This window comes from Falco biarmicus, chromosome 15 (genome assembly GCF_023638135.1).
Source record: "Falco biarmicus isolate bFalBia1 chromosome 15, bFalBia1.pri, whole genome shotgun sequence".
Classification (NCBI taxonomy): Eukaryota; Metazoa; Chordata; class Aves; order Falconiformes; family Falconidae; genus Falco; species Falco biarmicus.
The window spans coordinates 23,990,332-23,996,096 of NC_079302.1; the positions used below are offsets into that span (position 1 = coordinate 23,990,332).

The window sequence follows — 5,765 nt, forward strand, 5'->3', positions numbered from 1 at the left end:
GGAGGGGCGAAGAGGACTACACCTCCCGGCGTCCCCCGCGCCGCCGTCCGCCTCGCCTCATTTGAATGAAGGGAAAAGGGACCGTGCGGTGCTGGCCCCGCCGGAGGCGTCCCGGAGCACTGTGGGATGGTGGCGGAGCAGGGAAGGGCGGGGGCGGGGAAGGCGAGCGTCCCCGCTTTAGAGGGGTACTGCGTGCCAGGCGGGTAACCGCTGCCGCCGCCGCTCTGTAAGAGGGCCTTGGCGGCTTGCGGGGACACGCAGCCCGCCTAGGGCCTGTGGCGGTGAGGGGCTGCCCCTGGGCAGGGCTCCTTCCCCTGCCCCCGGAAGGGCTTCCGCCGCGGCGGCCCAGCGGCCCGGGGCGAGGAAGCGGGCAACGAGCCGCGGCCACAACTCCACGTCCCGAGGGAGCTGTAGCTCTCCTAACAAGAGCTATACAGTGGGTGGAAGAAAATATTTTATTTTTTTTTTTTAAAGTACGCGCTTGGCTTGTTTGCAGTGAAAGAAGTTAGCACTGGAGGTGTTGGGTTGTAGAAAAATGCCTTCAGATAAATCCTGATTATTGGGCCTCCTGGAAGCCTGCGCGCCCACCCCAGCAGCAGCCCCGGGCGCTCTGGGGTGCCACAGCTTTCCTTGTGGTTTAGCTCACAGGGCCGTGCCTGGAAGGGCAGCAGCTGCCCTGTCCTGGTGCTTTGGCCCAGCTTGGGAGGTCCCCAGGTCCTGCTGGCAAACCCAAGCGGTACCTGTCTGCTCCATAGAGCGCTGGCACTGCGCAGCCCTGCACAGAGATGGGTCGGCAGAGCATCTGCCCAGACTTGCTGCTGAAAGCAGTGCTGGGAAGGAGATGGAGGTGGTGGACACTGAGCCTCCTTCTTGGACTCTTGATGTTGCACTGTCTTCCAACAAGTTTGTCCTGTTGGAAAAAGGCAAACCTGATTGCCAACACTCTGTTGGTCACCATCTCATGGCTTCTTATCCCACATGGCCTGGAAACAGAGACTGCAGGCAGCTGATACTCCACTGAGCCCAGGTGAAGAGAAGCTGAACAAGAAATAAGTGATTTCCCCCCACCGCCCCCCTTCTCTCTGACATTTTTTATGACTGAGGTGCTGGTTCAAGTCTGGGAGAAAATGCTAAGCTTTTTCATTGCCTTTGTCATGGCATTGTCAGATCTCCAGCTGCCAGTCTGAGATGCGTTCAGGTGCTCTGTACCTTGTGGCTGTGACTGATGTCTCTCCCACAGCGGGGGGAAGATGTCGGTGGAATGACTGGCATTGTCCTGATCACAGTTCTTTGTGGACTCAGCTCAAGGATTTGTATCATGAACAAACTCTTTTTTTTAAATTTTTAAATTGTAGAGCCAGTGACATTTACACAGGTGTTATTTACAGAGTTTGTGCACGGCCAGCCTGACCAGATGAAAAGACATGAGAAGGATTTGCATGATATGGACCTCCCGGCGTCCCTTCTTCTAGCTGATGTGTTGCAGAGTCTGTTCCAAACATAGGACTCAGGCCTGGAACTTGCAGGCTTTAGGATAGCATCGTGTTGATTTTCCTTCTGCTGTTCCTGTAGTTGCCACTACAGTGCAGTAGGTATTGCTAGTTGCCCCTTTCTGCTCTGTGCAGTGTTGTTTTTAATTTTTTGAGGGAGAATTGCTGTATGATTTGGGAAGAAAAGTAGAAATGAGATGCTGGGGGCTGAATGGAGCATCCTGAGGAGAAGGTAGCTGGGTTTAGGAATGTTTTGCTTGTGTGAGAGCCGTTCCTAAATCATATTCCATCAGAAAGTGTGTTTCCAGAGAGAAGGGAAGTGGTGAAGGTCCGTCAGCAGATGGTAACCTCGCTGCCTGCAAGAGCACGCCATTTTTCTCCTTTTCCCACACAGTGATTTCCAGATGAGTTGTGGAACAGGCACAGATGCAGCTGGTGCCTTGTGGTTGCCCATCTGGTCTCTGGGCTGTCCCAGCACCCCTATCTGAACTGTTGTATTTCTGTGGGGAAACAACCAGCCTTTTGAAGTGAGAACTGATAGGCCAGCAGCTGAATGATGCCGATTCTTTATTTTTTTAGCAGAGATTAAGAGGGGTATCACTTAGGAGCCCAGGCAGCTTCAAAGCCCTGCTTTGCTGGTCACTGTAAGTGGACAAGAGAGACATTTTTTACCCTAAAAATCTTGCAATCGAAAAACCATAGAATCATCAAGGCAATGAAGATGGGACTGTGCTATGAAGTGCATGACAGAAGTGTACACTTGGCTCAGTAGCATCCATCCTGATCAGAGTGGAGCAAATTTTCATTGCCTGGTTCTCACCCAGCCCTTAGATAGTGATGAATTTGTGACACTGGGATCCTGGGAGTGCTCCCGTGTTCTGCTCAGGAGGAATGTGAAAGCTTTGGATGCTTCCTCCTTACTGTTGGTCCTGGGAGGCAGCAGCTGCTGCTTTCTGGATCTGGGAATGATACAATGAGCCCACCAGACTACCTGGGCTCTGATCAAGAATAGCGAGGGGAGCCAGCCCCAAGAATGGGCCTCAACAGCCCTTGTAATGAGGGTAAAAAAAAGGCCATGTGAGATGCAGAGAAGGAAAGTAAGAACAAGGAGCAGAAGGTTGGGGTTGGTGGCACTGTTTGTCTCAATTTATCCCTGATTTAGCCCAGAATTTCAGCATTTCTGCTGTCTGTATAGAGAGCAGAGAGGTCTGAGGCTGTATCAGAGAGATATCTGCCATCCAGTCTATCAGTCTATGCTTTCTAGCACACTAGTTCCCAGAGGAGTCCCCAGCCTCTGCATAATGATGTTCACTGGCACAGTAATTTCTGCCCTGTCACATCAGGGCCCTGGGCAAAGGTAGGAACAGTGGGAAGGGCTGTAAGAGGAGGCAGTTTCTGAAGCTGGAGGCAGGATTCAAGATGGGGAGACAGAGGTGGAGCTGGCATGGGAACACACTGACCTCCAACACAATGGCTTCCAACAATGGCAGAGAAGAACTGCAGGTGAAGAGTTTGGGCAGAACACCAAAGGATAGTCCTCATGGAGAAACTCACCCTGCGAAAGATGCTGTGTTAGAAGTCATGAAAATAGTTGTCTGCCCAAAATGTAATGGGAGTGATCCTGATCTCTGAAATAAAGGTGAACTGAGCAAGCCTTGTGCATGTGCAAAGAAATTGGTTAGGATTTCACCTACAGAAGAGTGGTTTGCATTGGAGAGAAGCTTCTCTGTCTTTCTCCCATTTGGTTCAGCTTGTTAACTTTTCTTGTCACATAAGAGCCCCTCTGTCCTTTCCCATCCATATCTGATCATGAAGAACTTAACACAGAGCTCAGGCTACAGCTCACCACCTTGCTCTCACAGGGCCCCATCGCCAAAACTCTTTTTATCCTCCGTTCTCACAAAGTCTGATTTTTACCTTATTAAAGTTCAAAAACCTTAGTCCTTGGAAGTGCAAATGCTTCAGGTAGAGCCAGGTGATGAGGTAACGCCACCTTTGGAAAAACAGTTCTTCTGTTTAATCTGGACGTTTGGATCGCATAGCTTGCATACATGCATAGAGCCATTAGGTGAAGACTGTGAATGTTAGAATGCTGTTTTTACTCAGTCTAGCCTGAGCTTCAACCAGTCATGGTGTGATTTTGTCAGCTGGTTTGGGAAACCAGGGAAGGAACAACCAGAAACTTTCTACAGATGTCGAAAATGCCATCAGCCAGCTGATAGCCTGACTAGCAGCTCTCCCCATTATAGGCATCCTGCGTTAGCCTCATCCATGCTGTCAGGAGTTTAGGAGTGCGTGGCCAAATGTGCCATAGATGGAGTTATATTTCTAGATTTCTTGTGTAACTGGAAAGCTGAACTGGTTGGTGAGCTTGTATCATGACACTGGATACAGGCTACTTAGGGAACATGTGACTTGTTTAGCACTTGAGCCCTACAGCTTGAGGACGATGAGCAAGAATGCATCGTCTTAAGTAAAATAAAATTATTAACCCTCTAGGTTAAAGGCTACCCTGTTACTACAGAAAAAATTAAAAATAGGCACAGAACCCAGAAAGGACATTACTATTAATCTTTAGGAGTGATTGACTGTTATAAACATGAAATCAAGGTTTTCCCTTAGAACCATAAAAGCTATTTTAAAGATTCTTCAACTCCCCTTGGAGGGCTAACGTTTGATAATATACACACAGAGGAATGTGGCAACCAACAATAGCTGAAGCTGGTAGAAGAAAAATATGGCAAGGATATAGGTAAGATTAGAATACAGGATGCAGAAAGGTGAGGAGCTGAAGTGGCAGAAAAAGCATTTGCATAGAGCAGTAATGCAGTCTGTTAGCATACTAAGAAGCTTTCCTACAGAATTAGCCTCTTAATTCACTGCCAGTACCATTACTCGCTTGCCTTAATTTAGTGGCAAACAGGGAAGTGTGCATGAGAAAAAGTGTTTGCTTTTGCCACACTGCTTCACGTAATATTCCCAGTTCAACCTGAAAATGTGATGCTTGAGGCCCAGCTGAATTTTTTTGCTGCTTACGATTGTTCAAGACTAATAGCTCTAAAACAATCTGAAATTAGGAACTCTGAGAAGTGGAGTTACAAATTCAGAGATACTATGTGCTAGCTCTTCCCTGCGCTAGGCTGCTTCACAGAGGCTGTCCCTTCTCCTTCCTCCACTACACATAATGTGGGAGAGTCCTGTTGTCCCTCCAGCGGAAGGAAGGGAAGCCTGGTTTTCACTGCTCAAATTCCTCCTGGCTATTTAGATAGAAATCCTGTCCTAACAGCCCTTTGCTCATAGGAACAGCTGTAACTCCTGTGTGTGTAACCCCTGTGTGGGCAGGAATGTAACACCCTGAACAGAACTCTAACTTCTCTTCCTCACCCTACAGGAATGTAAAGATATTTGTGCTGTTACAGCTGTGGAATTCATGAAGAATAAACAAATGGTGCAAAAGAGAAGACAAGCTACAGCCACTGACCTTTCAGAAATATATATACACATACACAGCACGGAAGCAGGAAACATAACAAAACAAAATATACTTTATTAAAATTAAGCATGTTAGCACCTCAGTGTAACCTGGAGAAGCTGAACAGTCCAGCAGTTAACCAGTCCAGCAGGCCAAATGGCTGAACATCCTGAAGTGCATTCCAATGGTAGAAAAAGTACCACGACTGTTACGACACGCACATTCTCAAGAAGCTAGGACGCACAACCAGTCTCATTTGTGAGGAGGGATGTTGTGCTGCCTATTGTCTTGATGGGAGCCTATAGATCTGCTGGACCAATTACATATGTTAAATCAGATGGTGTAGCAGGTACCTGCCTTCCCTACAAAAAAAGAAAAATCAAACCAACCAACCAACCAAGAAAAAAAAAAATTGCTGCTTACTTGACTCGCAGGAAAATCAGTATACCATGGAGCTGAAGTGAAAAGCTACGTATCTAGACTGGAGCAAATAAATTAAAATGAAATAATGAGAAATACTTAGTACATGAATAGACCTGTAGTATCCTTACAGTCAACCATCCAACTCAGTACACACGTTAATAGAAAAATGACCCATGCATCACACAGCAGGCTGTGACAACCAATGCCTTTAGCTGAACGGGCTACAAGATCGATAAACCTGCAGCTACCAAATTGCGCTGTGCCCTTTTGTTCCGTTATACAGAGTACGAAACTTACAGTTGTAAAGCTACATTAGCCAGTGTTACAAAGATTACATTATTTTCAAACTAAAGATACTTTCTACATTTAGAAAATAACTT

The 5,765-nt window shown here is 47.3% G+C and overlaps 1 long non-coding RNA gene across 1 annotated transcript; it reads left to right on the forward strand.

Annotated features, from left to right (window-relative positions):
- Nucleotides 1–147: 147 nt before the first annotated feature.
- Nucleotides 148–5,359, forward strand: LOC130159415 (uncharacterized). Its single transcript, XR_008825732.1, has 2 exons — nt 148–436; nt 4,882–5,359. It is a non-coding gene; the product is annotated as an uncharacterized LOC130159415 (long non-coding RNA).
- The last annotated feature ends 406 nt before the right edge of the window (nt 5,360–5,765 follow it).